At 32.6% G+C, this 21,175-nt stretch overlaps 2 non-coding genes across 2 annotated transcripts; both read left to right on the top strand.

Moving 5' to 3' along the window:
* The first annotated feature begins 2,279 nt into the window (after positions 1-2,279).
* On the top strand, positions 2,280-2,351 carry Trnap-cgg. Its single transcript has one exon. It is a non-coding gene; the product is annotated as a tRNA-Pro (tRNA).
* Positions 2,352-2,900: 549 nt separating this feature from the next.
* On the top strand, positions 2,901-2,972 carry Trnap-cgg. Its single transcript has one exon. It is a non-coding gene; the product is annotated as a tRNA-Pro (tRNA).
* The last annotated feature ends 18,203 nt before the right edge of the window (positions 2,973-21,175 follow it).

Below are 21,175 nucleotides of genomic sequence, written 5' to 3'. Positions count from 1 at the left end.
GACGAGTACTGCAATTTAGTTTCAGTAAAAAAAAACTACAAAAAATATTAACATACTAACAAATTTTAAGTATTAATTGTAATACATTTTTCGATGAAATTTGACTTATGATTGCAAATCAAATATACGGGTGTAAAATGCATTTTCCTACAATTGTTTCATTAAAATGTAGGAGTTCTGGCTTGTTATTTATATTTTTATATTTTAAAAACATTATCCATTTTTTTATGATTGATCGGACAATGTCACATAAAATGTTTTAAGCGTCAGTTGAAAACAGATGTTTGAAATGCATTTTTTGAAAATATTACACCTTAATATTTTTCGTTCAATTTTCAAACCCTACAAATAAAGTTGCATGGACTTTGCAAGGGGGGGGGGGCAAATAAATAAAAAAGTATAAACATTTAAATTACAAGTATTGCTATAAACATTTCAATGAAAAAAACAGTTTTAATTGTTGCCTTATTCAAAAAAAAAAGTATTGTCAGAGATGCAATATACATTTTTTTTTTGATAATATAACATGTATGCAAATCATCTCTTAAATTAACCTATTCATGGCTTTGTTTTCAAAAGTGATGAACCTAACTTAAAAATGTGTGGTTGATAGCAAATTAAATAAAACTTCCTTATAAACAGAATTTCAAAGTTTATTCAAGTAAATTAAAATCTTTAGCAAAAAATAATGATTCAAATATTAAAGCGGTTTTGAACAAGAAAACTTTTTTTTGCTAAAACATTTAAAAATCTATAGATTTAGAGAATGTCATTTTTAAAAAAGTTTTTATTGTTTCCTCAATAATTCATACATGCCTTCAACTTTGCTAAAGACAATAATCAGATGCCAAGATACAGATTTTCGAATATTTATAAATTATTTTTGTACTAAGTTAGTGGTCACAAAAGTGGAGCTCGCGGCTCATTTTGCTTCAAGATCCATGTCGAATTGTTGCTTGTTGGATTCATTTTACTTTCCAAGACCATCATCATCATCATCATCAAGATTGAAAAAAAGATAGTTAAAATAAAACTCACCAGCTTTACAATAATTTAAAACGACTGGTCTATAGTCCGTTTTTGCATTTGAAAAGCTCAAAATATTTTTTTTTTCAAGTTTCAAACTGCATCCTATTTTTAATGATTCAAACAAAACCACAAAAATGAAGCCAGTCCCGTCTTCTTTGTATTATTTTGAAAATATTTTAAAACTCAAGAGTTCAAAATTGTACATATATTTAAATAGAATCGAAATTTTTTAAAATTTCGGTCTGCTGAGTTATGACTTAATTCAATATAATATTTACCCGAAAATTGGTAATTTTGACAGTCTGGAACGCATGAATTATCCCATTATTGGTTTCCCGCACGGGTGATGTGGAAATTTTTGCACATTGCTGTAGTTGGTAATTTTGCAACTTATCTTAATTTATGCCTAATTTCAAATTTAAACAACAAAATCTGCAGCAAACCTTAGAATCACGAAAAAGGCGTTTTAAATTGAAAACTTTTAATGTATTTTTTTTTTCTATTTTAGAATTTATCGCAATTTTGCCTTTTATGCTTTGAAAATAGTACACAACGGTTATGGATTTTTTTTTTACAAAAACGTAAATTTTTAGGGTCGTTCACAAACAATCATATGTTGGAAAACAAACGTCGCTAAATTACCAATGTTGTTCGGTAGCTTATATCAGGCTATCGCCGGGGCACTGATATTTCAAAACGTGGTTTCAAAACTTTAAAGAATTAAAAGGGTTGTTTATAATATGTACATGTACACATGTATGTTTATTTGTTAAATAAACTCAAATCAATTATACGTAATTCACTTTGAAAAATATTTGCAACGGCATATATTGGTTAAAAAAATTTCATAAATTTTCAAAGCAGGTATGTAAATGTATGTATTTTGAAGAATAGACACCAATTTCACGCAGTTTTTCATAGACTATTCCGAATATCTTTGTCAAAAATAGTTAAACTGATTTTATTACGACTCATCATTTGTATGATTCTTGGTATGATTCGACGAAGCACTTCACTTCCCAACTCTATTTCGCTGCCTTTGCAAACTGTTATCGCACACTCCCTTCCCTCGTCGCCTTTGCCATCACATCGTTTTACATCGCCGTCGTCGTCGAGTTTTGCGCTTCGCGGCCGACTCTCGTAAGGAAAATAAAAATCACTCACGTTCAAATAGTGCGGAGTGTGTATTGCTGCTCGCACCACAACCCCGAATCACCGCGAGCGTACCGCCACTCCAGCACTCATGGCACGGCTCGATGGTCTAGGGGTATGATTCTCGCTTCGGGTGCGAGAGGTCCCGGGTTCAAATCCCGGTCGAGCCCTGTGTGGAAAAGTTTTTTTTAACCCAATTGCATTGCGTGTCAGAATCGTACGCTTGAGGAATTCGCTTAACCTCCTCCTTAAAACTGTTAAATGTCAGCTTGAGCTTGATAAGTAGTCGTCATCATCGTTGATTAGGGCCGTGAATTATTAATCCGACAACTTTTTTCCGGAATGCCAAGTCGAATCCACTTTAGGCCATCTGGCATCTGCCAGAACCACACAGTAAGGAACAAGGCATTAGAAGCAGGCGTCGGGTTCGGAGAGTGTTGTTACGCAACAGGCGCACACGATTGGATCCTTGCGCGGGTTGAGGGGTTACCTCTTCATGAGCTTTTCTTTGAAATCGAGCAAACGACTAAATTCTCCTTTTATAAATTATTGATCTCACTTTCCTTCCTTAAAAAAAGCTCTTGAAAATTAAGAATAAAAATAAATAAATACTTCTGGGAAACTAAAAAAAAATTTAGAAAAAAATGGATTTTGAAAGGAAAAAATATGTATTTTGATAAAAAAAATTGCCGCACACCTTGAAAAACTTATAACAACATGGCTCGATGGTCTAGGGGTATGATTTTCGCTTCGGGTGCGAGAGGTCCCGGGTTCAAATCCCGGTCGAGCCCTGTGTGATATTTTTTGGTGGCTTCTAATCAGATAAAAATCGATAAATTAAAAATCCATGACATCTTTTCAAAATGGTGTAACCTTAGATGTAAACAAACAGTCAATCTCACTTGCTCTAGTGAAGGTTAACGTTGGGTTACGCCCTTTTGAAAATTTACTATGTAAATGTAAAAATCAATGAATAATTGAACATGGCTGTCAAAAATTCAAATGAGTTTTACACAAAAAATAACTTAATTTTTTATGTGATTTTCAAAATAAGTATGAACAAATGGAGGTGTTGGTAACTCCTTAATTAAAACTATCTCCAAAAATATCGTTGATGCGTGATGATAGGCCCAAACACACACATACACATAGTTATGCGTGCACGTGGAAGCGGTTTCCGAAACTAATTACACACACCTTGTCGCGTTCTCTCGCGTGTGGTTCTCGTGGTCGTCGTGGAGCGTCCTGAACCAGGAACCAGGACGAAATCTACACACGGCCTACCACCGGCAGGAATCATAATTTGACGCGCACCACGGCGCAATAACCCACCAAAGCCAGACGTTGCTTTTTGAGGCAGAAGAAGGTAAAAGGTAGACGAAGTGAAGGCGTGGTGAAGAACCAACCCCGCACGTAATAATCCTCGGACAGATGCTACGGCACGGAACCGCGGGCACACGTGTGTTGAGTTTGGGTGACGATGGACGTGCACACGTGTGGTTTATGCTTTGCGCTGGGTGGGGGGGTTTATTGTGATTGTGGTGGCGCAGATGGAACTATTTTTTGGGAAATTATCAAGCGTTTTGGTAGGAATGAAACATAATTGATTTTGATTGAAATAGTAGTGTTGCATGAAGCTACAAAAAGAAGACTTTTTTTTGCACAAGTCGTATAAATAAAAGTGCAGAAAAATTAAAATTTTGCGTCGAGTTGAATGCAACATTTTGACCAATTCCAGAAAATAAAAAAATATGTGTTTTGGGAAATTGAGTTTTTGTGTTGATTGAAAAACCTGCATTTTTTCCGTGTACCTATTTTTTTTTTCAATTGTCCACAACAATACCTACGACTTTGCCGAAGACACCAAATAGATCAGAAAATTCACTCAAATGTTACAGCTGTTTGAATAACTACGTACCATTTCTGTATGGACAGCAGCCAAAATTGTAAGGAGACTTGTATGGGTGAACCAATGACATAAAATAGCTTTTTTGATCATAGGGAAGGCCCCCACAAAGTTTGAGCCAAATCAAAAAATACAAATAAAATCCATTTCCGGTTTTGGTAAAGAATTGCTCTTCTGAGTAATTGATCGAAAACAAATCTTACACGTCACACAATACAGAAAATAAAATTGACGTTGAGCTAGTGATATCATCATTGTTTTTAAGGTGATCTTAAAGTTCCCATTTATTTTTTTATATTGAACCATGAAAAAAAACATTGATCACATTTTATGGCTTATGTAAAATGTTAATGTAAATGAGTTAATTTAAAAATTAATTTAAAGTTTATTTTGAACCATTTTTTTGTTGAAGAAAACGTGATTTCGCTTTGAAAAATATTCTCTAATGATTTTATTTTGATAAAAAATATTATAAATTTAAATAATTTTAATAAAAATAAGGCCATTGCAAAAATAATTTTAGTTTATGTTCCTCGACTATGGCTGGGGAAGGAATTGAATTAACATTTTAATGTGAAAACTGTTTCAGAATACATTCACTTTAAATTATATTTACAACGGCCTAGTGATAATTTTGCCTAGATATGGTTAAACTTTAAAATTATTTTTGTAATACCTAGAGTCAAAACTAAAAGAAGCTACACGCTATAACTGTCATGAAAATTTTATTTTAGAACATATATTTGAGAAGCATGTGAAATTATGAAAAATGTTTGTAGGTTTGAAAACACGTAAAAAATAATTTGAATTGAACTGATTTTAAGAAACTGTGTAAAATCATTAAAAGGAATTAAAACAAATAGTTTGAATGTTGAATCAAGCTAATATTTTCTTTAATTTTAATCCTTATTCAAATGTATGTTTTATGTTTTTTCAGTATGAATTATGGCCATTTTTTTTGAAAATTAACAAACAAATACATAAAATTATACCGATATAATTGGAATAAATTGTTTAAGCATTTTAATTGATTTTTTAATTATTTTAAAAGGCCGTTACAATTATTTCAAGTTTTTGCTTGAATAAGGGGGAGGGTAGGGCAAAAAAGTTTAAAAATAGTAAAACGTTAAAATTATATCAATATGGTTGAAATCATATACTAATAGGACAGGTAAGCATGCCGGCAAACAGAAAAATATATTCAGGTGCAAAGCTGAAGCAAAATAAAATAATATTTTTCAATTAAAATTAAAATAAATACAAAAGTAGGAATATGTTTTTTGATCGAACTCCAATGTTAAAAAATATTGTCGTTATTCGATTTGAAATTAATCATGAAAGTTCAATGTATTTTCAGTTTTTTTTTGGAAACATTAGTTTTTATCTGAAATATGCTATGCTATTTAAAAAAGTTTTTAATTCTTCAACCAACTGCGTGTTGTTTAACCATTAACCACCTACTACCTACTAGCTACTGCGTTGAACTCATCTGTCATAGAGTGTCATCCGAGCAGTTCTAACAACAATAACATTCACATTCCACCCTCATCCTTCTCACGTTGAACGCGTCCAATCTGATGATCACCAAGCTGGTAGTAGATCGCTTTGATTGAACTTTGTTTACGTAAGAAGGTTGTGAGCAGTAATTAGTTTTTGTTTTTTTTTATGGATTTATGAACAAATTTGAAATAAATTCTAGGTAAATGTGCATCTTCGATATTATTTATTTCTAGCATATTGGCATATTTGTTTTTCTCCAAACAACACAAATTGGCGTGTGACAATCAAGCACTGCCACGACAAGATATTATTACAACGCTCTGAAGTGACGTTCCACCCATGGGGAGGAAAGAACCTTGAAAGCAGCAGTAGCAGCAGAGGAAGTTCGCCGTGCGTGCGTGGGCGCGGTCAAGAATTATTAAATAACAGAAATAATTTCCTGTTGAGATAGGTTTACTACCGCTGACAGACAACGCCGGGAAGGAGTGAGAAATGTCAAGAAATTTTTTGCACCAGTCGTAAATTAATCAATGTTGAAAAAAGTCTCAAACAAATGAAATACTGTTGAAATCAATATCAAAAATTACTAAAGTATTATACAATTAATGGAATTTTCAAAAAACAATCCTCTTTTGCAAAAAAAAACGATTTCATGTACTTTCACTATTATTTGAAAATTAAAATTTCGAAACAAATCGGACATAACCCGAGCAGATGGAAATAACTTGGGAATAACAACATTTGATATTTGAAAATACTAGGCCAATAACGTTTTTTGTTATTTATAACAAGATTTGTTATTCATCGTTATGATTTTTTTGTTATTTGATTGTTATTGTAATAATAGACTAATAACATTTTTAGTTATTGTTCGAACAAATGTTTGTTATTATTTTTTGTTATTTTAACAACTAATCCGATCATCCCAATAACAGTTGGAGTTATTCTTCCATAACAAAAAATGTTATTCCAAAGTTGTTTTGGCAAACAATCAATATCAGAACAATAACAAATTGTGTTATGATAACATAAACTGTTATTCAACTCTTATGCAAAAATGGATTTTGCAAGAATATTCCATAACGTTTTTTGTTATTTTAACAGTATTTGTTATTGAAATGGCATGAATTTTGTTATTACCGTCTGCCCGGGAACAAATTAAATATCCATATCGTTTGAACTTTTAAGAAAAATAAAATATGAGTTTGATTTTTTAAACTAAAAGTTTTTTTAATCCATAATATTTAAAATGGATTTAGCAGTTCATACGTTTTATTTTTTGTTTGCTGAAATTTGTTGATTGTAATATCCACCCATTAATATTTATCACACTTGGTATACAGCAAAACAAGAAAGAAATTTAGCAAACATCATAAGAGCGATACCATTACTGCCATCATCTTCTTCGCCCAGGAATGGCAAAATTGTCGAAAATTTTAATCGCCCGAATCGTTTCAGCTTACGTTGAATTTGTTCTTTTTTTTCTCACTCCCTTGGTTTACAGTATATCTGCTGTCATTATCTTTCAACCATTTCTCGGCAAAATGTGTTTTTTTTTGCCCGCTGGCTGCCTTTCTACACGATTCTCTGTCATATTTCTGACAACAGTGAATTTATGTGAAGACGCGAGCAGGAAAAAACAGCGCTTCTTCAAACGGGAAATGTTTCAGAGAATTCAACTAGGGGAAATACAATCTTTCTCAGCCCATTTCTAGTAAAAGTCAAAGTGACGAGAATAGGTTCAATGGCTTAGTGGGACAAAAATGGGTCTATTCCTCCTAGTTCTTGTTTTATGATTTGTAAATTTATTTTATGACATAAAATTATTATAAGTTTTATTGTAGGCATTAACAAGAATTTTTTTAGTGAAATATAAATTATAAATAAAAAAAATAAATTGAAGAACATAACACTTTCATAGAAAAAAAAAGTTTCCAAATTGTTGTTGATGGACGCTTCTCGGTGGACGACGAAGACAACCTAACCAAGTGTAACGTCAAAATGGATGGAAATGTGTTCCGAAATAAAGTGCCAGCTTCTGGCACTCAGAAAAAAAGCTTCTGTTGAAAGGCAGCCTGCAAGCGATGTCCTTGAGAAAATTCACCAGAAACGATTATGTTTAGAATGGCAAGAGGAAGAGAGATTTGAGAGCTTTTTTTTGCAGAATTTTAGAAGTAAAGCCGGGAATTGTAACATTTTTTGAAATTTAAATTATTTTTAAAACAGTTCAATTTGAGCAGATAAATTTGTTATTAAGTATTTTAAAGTAAGGAAATTCATATTTTTCTAAGTCACCTTTTCCAAGACTTCTTCCCTTTTGTATTCGAAAGATTGAATATTTTAGTTTGTAAGTAAAAGTCAATTTACAATTTATATTTATCTCTAACTTGCATTTTAATTTCTCCCTAAATTTAACAATCCCAAATAAAGTCTCCATCGTTCCATCACCCTCCACTTTGTACCCACTCTTCAATCCAGATTCTCTTGTTTTTGCCGATTCTCTGCCGGTTGGCCACCAACAGCAGCAACAGCACTTTGTTTTTCGGTGTTTTCAAGGACAACCTCGAGGTTTCGCTGGTTGTCGTTGTTGTGTTGTTCTTTTCGCGTTGTTTATCGCTTTTTGCGTACCTCTGCCTTTGCCTTCTTTCGTCGTTTTCTACTTCGGTTTCAAGCAGTTTTTATGAGGAAGGGTTTAATGGGGTAAAATTTATTAATGCAAAATATTTCCTGAAATTTAAATTCTTTTTCAAAGTATTTTAAAAAGTACATCATCATTAAAAATTCCGAAAATTTCAACCCAAATTACCCCCAAACAAGCTAAAAATAGTAAACAGCCGGCTCAACTGTCTTTACTAGCTGCCTCTTCTTCTAACGTGCGCACACACAGCCACACACTTGATTGTGTAGCACGCTTAGGTCGCGCGATTTCGGGTGCGAAAGCCGCGCGGCCCGAGTCGCCCGAAACGTGCCGAAATTGGCGTGAGTTGCTTTTCGTAGTATTTGTGCCACTGCTGCTGCTGGTTTGTAAATAACCGGTGTTTTGGGAGTGCAAAAAAAAAAATGCCGGTACATAAGGTTCCACCGGCAATCTATGTCAACTGAATGTCTTTGGACAATTTAAGTGTGGATGCGTAAATGAAAATAATTAAAATAAGATTGATGGGAATCAGCTGTAGAAAATTCGGATATTTTAAAAATAATCATAAATCGAATCTTTTCTCATGTTTTATAGTATTATTCTTCTATAAAACCACTATTTTAGCAGATTGAGGCAATTTATATTTTCTCATCAATCGAATATAAATATTTTTTGCATTTTTGTTTTGTTTTTGATGTTACATTGTTCATACTTTCTTTATGACAAAAAAACTATATTGCATATTTTTTTTTTCCACCCAAGTCTCAATAAATTCTGGTGGTCTGGTAATACAAACCTGGAGTTTTTTTTTTAAAAGGTCCAATAAACCAAACTTACAATTTTTGCTTTTTGGGTGTTTTTGAAACCGCCTTGCTGAAAAAATCAAGTTTTGCAACGAGTTCCATAAAACATTTTTTGCAATTCCGAAAAACACCCATTGAGTGAAATTTTAATTCAAATTTTTATGTATTTTGTCAATAAATCGTATAAATCAAAAAAATGTTGAGAAGTGTTACTTTTCGAAACAAGTGCTGAAAAGTTCAACTTTTCAGCACCCATTTCAGTGCTGAAAAGTAGAACTTTTCAGCATTTATTTTGAAAAGTGTTGCTATTCGATTCTGTTATTTTTCGCACAGAAAAGTTTGCTATTTCGTCGTTCAAGAATGACAGGAAAAGTAAGAAGTTTCACGATGGAATTGCAAAAACAATTTTTCAGAATTGGGACATGGCGCTAAAGTTTACAATAGTGCAAAATGTGTATGGCATTAAAGGAAAAAATATAATTTGGAGACAATGACAAACAACATTTCAATATTTTTAAACCTGATTGTATAATTTGATGTTTAATTCAAAATCAAATTTCAATTAATCAAAAATCTTTTATTTTTATAAAGAACATCGCTACGGAGTTATGAATAGGTTAGAATCAATTGTTCGGTTTTTCGACCCTGCTCGCGTATTTTTAACAGGCTGGATTTTAGTACTAGTTTTGTCGCAAAAGGAAAAAAAAGGAATTTGATGATAACAATAACATTTTTTTTATAATATTCCACAAATCATATTTATCCAACAAAAGATCCAAAAGAGCAATTCTCCACCAAACCCGAAAAAGGGTTATCCTCTACCAACTCACACAAGATCGGGAATTGTCTTAAGGCGTATTTTTTGTCCCTGATCACGAATCCGAACATGTAGTTTTAAGGATAATTTAGTGTACTTTTTGAATCTATATTAACTCAGAAGAGTAATTTTTTCACTTAGAACAACATTTTTAGTTTTGAAATTTCATGTTTTTTTTTCTAACTTTGCAGGGTTATTTTAAAAAGTATAACATTATCCTACAAAGTTGTAGAGCAGATAATTACATAAATTTTTATATAAACATAAGGTTTTGCTTGAAGCCATGACGAGTTATCGCAATTTTACAAAATAAAAGTTTTGAAAATATTACTTTTTGCGTTTATTTTTGTTTCTATTTTTCAAACCTTTTTTTCGTAAAACCGCGATACCTCGTGATGATTATAAGCAAACCCTTATATTTTTGTATCAATATTTTTTTTTATTATCTGTTCAACAATTTTCTAGAACATTTTAACAATCTCAAAAATAACCCTGCAATGTCAATAAAAAAAACATAAAAATTAAAATGATAATTTTTGTGTTAAAATGGTTGTAGATTCATCAGCACTTTTAATTACATTTTCAAAAAAAAAATTAACAGTTGATTTTCTTTCAGAATGGAGTGTGCAAGGGTTTCCAGCAAGGCCTCAGACTGGCAAGTAATTAATAATTACTTTGATTTTTAGCTGGTAATTAAGTAATTATTAAATTACTTAGTAATTCATGGTAATAAGGTAACTTAATGTAAGTATGTAATGTAAGTAAATTTTGAGTAATTAAAGAAAATGATTTTTATAAATTGTACTTCTTCAACGAAACTATTTACTATTTAGCGGTTTACGCACTTCGGAAGGAACCGGTCAAAAATCAAATGGACAGCAGCGGCAGCGCAAGCAAGTCAGAGAGGGTGAAGAAAAGCCCCAAGAAATCGCTCCTCTCCTTTGTTCTGCCGTTCGTAAAGCTGTTTCTTGACCCCTTTCCTTCCGATCTGCATACCAGCCTTTTAAAATAATCTATTATAACAGTATTTTATTAATTTTAAATAAGAGTGAATAACAAAGATTAAAAAGACTGGTTCTGTATTTATAAGGCCTTATTCACCATAGTTCTCTCCTAAAACTCTCCTAAAATTCATTTTTATCATGTTGTTTATCGAAGCTGATTAACAACAAATAGCAACGCCATGATATATTTCCCAGTGTTTTTTTTTGTAAATCCGAAATCTATTAATTTTTTTTAAATAATTAATAAAATATGTATTTTTTTGCAAGAACTATATTAGAATTGATTAATTTTTTATGCTTTTCCTAAAAATGTGCTATAATTTTTGAAAGAGCTAGCGAATGAGCTATTTATAAATAATTTAGTTTAGAACCGTAGAAATTAATACTTAAATTTAAATTAAATGTTTTCTATCGTAGTGAAAAGTAATTAAGTAATTTATGTAATTAATAATTTTGGACCAGTAATTTGAGTAATTAATTGGCAGACTGGCAAGTAATTAACGCTTCTGGAAACCCTTGGGAGTGTGTAAAAAATGCGTTTTTTATGAAAAATACATATTTTCAGAATTTTTAGTACGCCATCGAGTCCCTATGACACCAAATATCCATCTCATCACCATTTCAGGCATGCTTTTTTCGCATGTTTAAAAATTGAAAGGGTCGCACCGCCTCTTCGTTCTGAGATATAAAAAAACGGACCTCGGATTCGTCATCAGGGACAAAAGTTACGCTTTAGGATAAATTATCACGAAAATCGAAGAGGGGTCGTGACAACTTTTCCCGATTTCGTGTGAGTTGGTAGAAATTACCCGAAGGCCACTCCATTTTTTTCAAAAATATTATTTTGATGGTTTTTTTTTTCGAGTGGTAGAAATGACAATTCTCCCATATGGATTACATTATAGAAAAAAACAAAAACTGGTCGAATGGAAGTGCTCCGTTGCCAATGGATAGATTACAAAGTGAAATTTTTGTAAAATGAATTTTGGTCATTTTAAATTTATCAAAACATCTCAAAATCAAAAATTGGTCAAAATCGAGTTTTTGTGGTAATGAATGTATAAAAAGTTGTCTACGAAAGTAAAGTAAAGTAAGTAAAAAGGTTATTTATTTTTTTCTGAAAAGTCCTAATCATATCCTACAACTTTGCCAAAGATACCAAATCAATCAGAGTGTCTCTCAACAAGATAGGGGTTTTCGAACATTTTCATAGCTTTTTGTAAGAACAGCTCCCATTCATGTATGAATCCAAACGATGCAAAATGGACAAAATCGATTTGCGATTTGTTCATAATTGCTACATTTTATTTCTACAATTGATTATAATTTATTTCTGCTCCAATTGCCATTCATCATCCAAACAAATCACCAATATTTTTAAAACTTTGAGCAATTCCTTCGTAGGCGTGTATGACAGGAGTCCAGATCACTGATTCCGCAACTACCTTGGCAGGAGTCAGTGCGGCTCTTTCCGCGAGTTCTTTCAAGTTGTCAGCCCGTTTATTTCTTAAAAGTGGGCTTAACACTGAACCCCCCACAACTGTCCGATCTTCAAGCTGGTTTCTACGGGCGGTTGTCAGAGCTTCGATGAGGAGCCCAGTGCAGGCGATGATCAGGAAAATCTGGAAAAAATTAGTGAGATAATTGAGAATAAAGTCATAGCTTTGGTGGTGGATATATTGACGTACTTTTAAACAGTGTATCATTTTTCACGATGACGCGCTGATATTATAGATTGAGACACACCTGCTCTTTTTGAAGTGTTATAAATTTCTATTGAAAATGGTCCTTAAATTCCATTTTATATACGAATCTCGCTCTTCAAAATTCAAAACTGTTGGATTTCCCAACAATCAAAAACCTTTGGAGTGTTCTCGAAAATGCGTTTGGAAAACCCAAATTTGCTTCTTTTTCTTCTCTCCCAGACATCAAACACCACACCCAAGCAGACGGAAATAACTTGGGAATAACATTTTTTGATATTTGAAACTACTTGGCCTGTAACATTTTATGTTATTTATAACAGGATTTGTTATTCGTCGTAATGATTTTTTGTTATAGGATTGTTATAGTATTAACAAACTAATATTTTTTTTAGTTACCCTTCGAACAAATCTTTGTTATTCTTTTTTAATATTCTAACAACTAGTCCGATCATCCCAATAACAGTTGGAGGTATTCTTCCATAAAAAAAATATTTCAAAGTTGTTTTGGCGTTCAACCAATATCAGACCAATAACAAATTTTGTTATGATAACATAAAATGTTATTTATCTCTTATGCAAAAATTGATTTTTCAAGAAGATTCCATAACATTTTCTATTATTTCAACAGCATTTGTTTTTGAAATGGCATGATTTTTGTTATTACCGTCTGCCCGGGAACTTGTTTAACCTTGAGCACAGCATTGCCAAATTGCCAAAACCAAACCTGTTTTGAGGACGTCTGGCTAAATCACTTTTATGGTTCTTATCAAACTAAGCAGTCAGAGTCGTTTGGGGATCCACAGTGGACAGAGGTGGTCTTTGGTGGCTTTGGTTTGTTGCTTGGCATTTTTAGCATTCAAAAAATGAGCAAACATTTACAAGTAAGTTTTAAGCATATTTTACTGATTTTTTTGTTGATAACTCATCAAACATTCAATTACAGGTTTCTTTAATCTTCATCTTCCTTTTGGTCATCGGAATAGCACAGCCAATCATAAATGACTCAAAAATGGAAAATTCGGCCCGAAAAACCAGACAAATCAACATAAGCTTAGATCCAATTAATGCAGCTCTTGGAACGTTTCGGACGGGTGTAGAAACGGTTAGATCTATCAAACATCTCGTGGATGATTTCACCCCTACAAAGAAAAACATTCGCGTTGCATCCGTCGACTTGGATTATTATGATTTTTAAAGCAATATTCAGTGTTGATAATTTATGTCGAATTTATGTGATCCTATAAAACAATGTGATTATTTCAGTAAAATATGGTAATAAAAAGTGTAAGTTAAACTAATTGAAAGTGTAAAATATTCAAATAAAAAATAATTCAACAAAAAAAACATTCTTTTGTTTGTATTTTGTGTGAAAAGTTTAAAATGAGAATCTAAAACATTTTATTTCATCTGAACTGCACACAAAAACAACAAAAAAATATAATTTGATTTTCTCAGTAGGGTTTTTGATAAGAACAATAGAAAAAATATCTCTTATTTTTTTTGCACAGTGGTCCAGATCGCAAATTAAAGTGGAAATGTTTTTTTTTCCGAAAACATGTAAAGTTTTGGAGCTTTGGTAGCTTTGTTGTAAATGAAAAGAGGCAACTTTTGGTTTGGTTGAAAATTAGGGTGGAGCACGATTAGAGTGATTATGAAAATCTAACTTTTCAGGAATATTTTTGGGTATTTTTTCGTCTTGTAGAAAGTTGTTGGGCTTGCCAATCCAAGCAACTTTGGCGAAGACACCAAAATTTTATCTCGTAATCTACGCCTTCTACGACCAAAAATAAAGAAAGAGCTCTAAAAAACAAACATTTGGACTTAAGGGTCAATAGATACAGCCATTTTAAGGTAAAATTTTAAACTAAAATATCTCTAAAAGGCGCAAGCAAAATTTTATGCGCCAGGTTGCATTTGAAAGAAGAAATTCAGCACTACTAACGCTAAAAAAATCTCAGGGGTGTTTTTCTTTGACTCGAGATATCTGCATTTGAAAAGTTTAATTTTCAAGGGAAACCCATATAGGACCACCCTAATGAAATTCGAAAATTGTCCAAACATATTTTTTCTGTTTAATTTTGTCCGCTGAATCTGAATCTGCCCTCAGAATTGAGCCAAAGCGTCGAAAAAATCGATTTTTAATTATATTTTGGGTTTCAATTTATAATTATCATTTAAACTTAACCCTGAATTGCCATGTTAAAAAAACTGACTTTTAGAGTTTTGTTAAGATGCTTTCTCTAAATTTGGTCGTAGAAGGCGTAGATTACGAGATAACATTTTGGTGTCTTCACCAAAGTTGCTTGGGTTGGCAAGTCCAAAAACTTTCTACAAGACAAAAAAAAACCCAAAAATATTCCTGAAATGTTAGATTTTCAAAATTCCCCTAATCTTGAACCACCCTTATTTTCAACCAAACAAAATTTTGGCCCTTTTTATTTACAGCAACTCTTTTGAAGACACCAAAGCTCCAACCCGGGCAGACGGTAATAACAAAATTCATGCCATTTCAATAACAAATACTGTTAAAATAACAGAAAGTGTTATGGAATCTTCTTGAAAAATCCATTTTTGCATAAAGCTTTAATAACAGTTTATTTTATCATAACAAAATTTGTTATTAGTCTGATATTGGTTGAGAGCCAACACAACTTTAGAATATCATTATTTGTTATGGAAGAATACCTGCAACTGTTATTGGGATGATCGGATTAGTTGTTAAAATAACAAAAAATAATAACAAAGATTTGTTCGAAGAATAACTTAAAATGTTATTAGTCTGTTATTACAATAACAATCCAATAACAAAAAAATCATAACGACGAATAACTAATCTTGTTATAAATAACATAAAATGTTATTGGCCTAATATTTTTAAATAACAAACAATGTTATTCCCAAGTTATTTCCGTCTGCTCGGGAAAACTTCACCATTTTTCGTAAAATCCATTTTTGAACTATGCCATCCTTATTTGGATTGAAATTTTATTTTTGTTTGTTAGTTTATTACATAATGGAATCTGTGTCAATAAATTTATTCAATAAAATCACCATATTAGAAAAAGATTTAGAACAAAAAATCTAAATATATTTTCGAAAGTAAACAACACATTTTTAACAAAAATTGATAAGAAGATGTAAACAATGAATTTAACTTTTATCTTGCTGACGAATGTAAAACCAGGTTACAAATTTGAGTAAAATTATCTAGAAAAAAGGCTCTAGCCCTTATCCCAAATCCCGCATACCCGAATTCCATATCCCCGTAATGCCACTTCCCCGAAAAAAAATCCCAAAAGTTCCGTTTGCCTGCATGTAATTTACCTGAATAACTAATTGACCAAACTGTCATTTTACCGAAGAAACACACTTCCTATTGGTTATTTTCCCGAAAATTCCATTTCCATTTGTCATAATTCCATATTTCAGATTCCTTAATTCCCATTTGTCGACCATTTTCTGTTGTCAATTGTCGACAAGAGACTTGTTTAATATTTTTCATTTGGAAAAAATATTTCCTCTTTTAAATTTTGTGTTTCTTCTTACTTTGCAGCGTTATTTTTTAAAGTGTAACTATGTTCTACAAAATTGTATATAAGACAATGATTTCAATTTTGATGTACAAAACTATTTTTCGTAAAACCGCGATAAGTTGTGATGATTTCAAGCAAGTACCTTATGTTTATAATTATTTTTTTTGTATTTTTCGTCCAAGTTTACATAACAGTCCCTTTGATAACAAATTTTCAATTCAGCACCATTTGATTGCAAAATAATTGAAGAACACGTCTTTATCTCGCCTCCCGAACAGACGGTAATAACTAAATTCATGCCATTTCAATAACAAATTCTGTTAAAATGACAGAAAGTGTTAAAGAATATTCTTGCAAAATCAATTTTTGCTTAAGGGTTCAATAGCAGTTTATGTTATCATAACAAAATTTGTTATCGGTCTGATACTGATTGAAAGCCAGAACAACTTAGGAATAACATTTTTTGTTATGGAAAAATACCTCCAACTGTTATTGAGATGATCGGATTAGTTGTTAAAATAACAAAAAATAATAACAAAGATTTGTTCGAAGAATAACTTAAAATGTTATTAGTCTGTTATTACAATAACAATCCAATAACAAAAAAATCATAACGGCGAATAACAAATCTTGTTATGAATAACATAAAGTGTTATTGGCCTAGTATTTTCCAATATCAAAAAATGTTATTCCCAAGTTATTACCGTCTGCCCGGGCAGTTCAAAAATGGAAGGAGTCGTACCACCCCACCGTCACGATATCTTGAAAAATGTAGCTCAGATTCGTAATCAGGGACGAAAATCGAAGAGGGGTCGGGGCAACTTGTTCCGATTACGTGTTAGTTAGCAGAGAATGACTCATATTGCATGTAACAAGAAAATTCATGTCTGAATAGGGACACCCGAGCAGACGGTAATAACATTGGAATAACATTTTTTGATATTTGAAAAGACTAGGCCAATAACGTTTTATGTTATTAATAACAAGATTTGTTATTCGACGTTATGATTTTTTTGTTATTGGATTGTTATTGTAATAACAGACTTATAACATTTTTAGTTATTCTTCGAACAAATCTTTGTTATTATTTTTTGTTATTTTAACAATTAATCCGATCATCCCAATAACATTTGGAGTTATTCTTCCATAACAAAAAATGTTATTCCCAGGTTGTGTTTGCTTTCAATCAATATCAGACCAATAACAAATTTTGTTATGATAACATAAACTGTTATTCAACTCTTATGCAAAAATGATTTTTTCAAGAAGAATCCATAACACTTTTTGTTATTTTAACAGAATTTGTTATTGAAATGGCATGAATTTTGTTATTACCGTCTGCCCGGGCATCATTCTCAGAGCTTGCAATTTTGCAAGCGTCCCGTTTCACCCCAGATGACGGTACTACTAGTCAACCCATTATTTATCAGATTCAAAAACTAACTTCCTGCTCTAACGTCGTAGAACATTCTAGACTTTCTAATCGAGATAGTAACAGCTATCGAAAGTAAAACCTTCTCAAAGAAACTGGTTTTCATTTTGGAACGATCGAAACGAATTCCACTTTGGTCGCTCACGTAAGATGCAGTAATCCTGATGGCGGGGGTTTTCCCAAATTTTAGTTGCTCATAAGGGAGTGTGACCAGCAGTGGTATTATGATAATCATTTGATATGCTTTTTTTCTACACGAAACTATACTGACAAAGATTTTTATGATTTTTTATAATCGGTCAGTGTAACGTCATGATTCGAATTCCCGGACGCTTCGAAACCCGGACACCTCATTTTGTTTAATCAATTATTTGGATATAAGTTCGCATTATGAATGTCAAAACTGTGTTATTTGATGAATTCTAACTTGTAATTAAAGTTTGTTTGAACGCTGTAGTTTATGTCAAAACAATTAAATAAAATAAAATTATAAGATTACCAAAAATGCGAAACATTTCACGTGAAATATTTCATAGCCACCGGGAAGGCAAAGCAGTAATTTATGGTTTTAATTTCCTTAAATTCAAGCTAATTTTTCAATAAAATCTCGATTGTTTTGATGTTAACAGCTTATTTGAGACCTAAATAATGCCATTCATTACATTTCAGTCCAAATTTGGGCGATTCATTAGAAAAAAACGAGTGTAAGTGTCCGGATTTCGAATCAGCTTTTATCAGTGTCCGTGATTCGAAGCACAACAAGTCATTTTAATTTTCAAATTCAGATGAAAAATTGTTAGAAAAGACATATTTTGCATACATTCTCTTAAAACTGACTGTTAATGCTACATCCTGATGATATTTCTTCATTTCCAACTTATTACATGATTTTTTTTGTCAGCTATAACGAAAATGATATGCTACTAAGTGTCCGGATTTCGAATCATGACGTTATAATAGTTGTTTTCCCCTAAAAATGCGAGAGTTTTCTTCCTCACAAATAGTATTATTCCTTTAATTTTCAGCTATAGATTATCGTGAAACCGAAGAGGTTGTTCATCAATTTTAGTGTCTTCGATTCTGGTATAAAAGCTGCATTCGAAACCAGCTCCGTTCAGTTCAGCTTTTTAACCTCAAAACGTCCACTCTTGAACCCAGCACCATGTGGAAGCACATGTTTTGCATCGCATTTTTCGCCTCGGTGGCCCAAGCCTCAGTTCCCACGGGATGTGTGTTCATCAAGAACGTCAACTCCAATATGTACCTGAAAAGTTCGTATAACCACGACGACGATCGGCGGCACGTGTCCGAGAGCTATCCGGAAGCGTGGTACATCACGAAGGGGAAAGGATTCTACCGGATCAAGCACTTCAAGCTGAACGAGGAGCTTTTTGCCGGGGAGCAAAGTTTCGACCTGGAGCGGCGCAAGGTGTTCACCTGGATTCCTCGCTATGGGCTCGGAGACAAGGGCAACTGGCAGATCATCGAGCACGATCTGGACGGCCGGCCGGTGTACAACATCAAGAATATGTACTACAACGAGCTTTTGTACCACGGGATGGGCGTTTACGCCGGGTGGATTTTCCTCTGGAGACACAACAATCCTTTCTATGACGACAATCAGTATTTGTTTGAGATTACCAAGTGTAGATAGAAATATGAAAATTAAATATTTACTTGGTATGTATGAATCCTACTTAACGTTTAGTGAAGAAATATCAATTTTAGAAATGACTGTCAAGATTTATCCAGTGTCTGCCAGAGTTCAAAAATATAAATTAAAAGAGCTAACATAAAAAATTAATGATTTGAAGAGTAAGTTTTCTGGACATTGAACTATGTCAACTGCTACATTGTAACAAGTTAAATAACCCAAAGAATTGCATATAATTCTTCTATCATAAGCAGGAGTGACAGAGGAAAAAAAATCATTTCCCCACGTTTGTATCACACCATGTTCTATCGACTACCTGGTGTACAATTAAAAGCAAACCCCTTTATCCTATACTGTTGATAGCTTTGCTGTTGGAACTGGCCTACAACGCTATCTTCCGATATAATCGCAGAGTGATCTAGAAACCTATCAGTAACGCGACCAGTCATTAACAACTAAGTTATGTGTGCTAGTTTTATTTTGTCCTGTATCTTCTCAGTTCATGATCAAAGGGCTTCCTCATAGTCAATAGCATCCCTGTTGGAAATGGTTGCTGTCCTATCATCTGGAATAATTTTAAGGTTTTTTTTTAAATATTTAAAAAAGGGATAAAAAACAACGTTTCAAAATCACGTTGCGACCATTTCAAACATTACTCCCCCGCAGATATGCTGTCCAGTGTTGCCATCTAGGCCCCGGTCAGCGCATCGCCAGGGACGGTTAATTGAAAATGTAATTGGATCCCAAATGGAATACGTCCGGACACATGCGGGGGTGGGTATGGGACCAACTCCCGGATCATCTCACCCTGCTCAAAGGACGCGCCATCATGATTCCACACCATAGCCAACAGAGAGAGTGGCAGAAAATTGTACACAATTCATTAGCTGACGGCAAATAGAACTCGCTCGTGCTGGTCGGGAATGGACACCAGCCGGAGCCAATCATTTTCTCGTTAACTTTGCCTAAATTGGTAATTTTCCCCTGCACTTTGCTGTAGTTTTCAGATCTTTTGTGGATAAATGTGATCCTCTTCTTGTTGGACGAAATTACTAAGATTTATTATTTGTTCGACAAGGAAAAATATTGCTTTAGTAAATGTATTTATGTTTGTTTTCGTTCAATAATGTGCTATTTAAATCTAGGTATCCACACACTTGGACCATTTTTTCACATTTATTATCCAATAAGCATCTCTAGGTCCAATAAACATTTTTTTTTTGCTTTTTGGAAGTTTTCTAAGCCGAGTCAGGGGTTTTCAAAAACACCCAAAAAGCAAAACAAAAATTGTTTATTGGAATTTTAAAAAATACAAAACTTTTCTTTTGACATTACTGTTGGTTACCATTTTCAAGGACTTATTTTTATCATTCTTTTGTTATTTAACAAATAAAAGATGCTTTTTTAAAGCAAAATAATGTGTATCATGACTTTTTTCACAAGTGCAACACAAAACTTGTCTAACATTTTTTTCCCAAGATTGTGGGGCTGTTGCTGAAGAAATTTTTCAAAAGGTAATATTCTCAAACTTATAATTAAGCTCATCTTTTAGTATCTTTAAAGATTTATAAGTTGTATAAATTTGTGGAAAGTGTTCAAAATTTGTAGATTACCAAGGTTATTTTTATCAATATTTTCACATAAAACGTTTGAATTTACAATTGATCGATACGTTAAACGATTTATAAAAATGTGAAACATCGAATCTATCTGTAAAATTGATGTTTTTCCATGTTTAAAATCACGACCCGAGCAGACGGAAATAACGTGGGAATAACATTTTTTGTTATTTGAAAATACTAGGCCAATAACATTTTATGTTATTTACAACAAGATTTGTTACTAGCCGTTATGATTTTTTGTTATTGGATTGTTATTGTAATAACAGACTAAAAACATTTTGCGTTATCCTTGGAACAAATCTTTGTTATTATTTTTTGTTATTTTAACAACTAATCTGATCATCCCAATAACAGTTGAAGTTATTCTTCCATAACAAAA

This window comes from Culex quinquefasciatus, chromosome 2 (assembly GCF_015732765.1).
Source record: "Culex quinquefasciatus strain JHB chromosome 2, VPISU_Cqui_1.0_pri_paternal, whole genome shotgun sequence".
In the NCBI taxonomy this organism is placed as follows: domain Eukaryota; kingdom Metazoa; phylum Arthropoda; class Insecta; order Diptera; family Culicidae; genus Culex; species Culex quinquefasciatus.
This window is presented reverse-complemented; position numbering and strand designations above follow the sequence as displayed.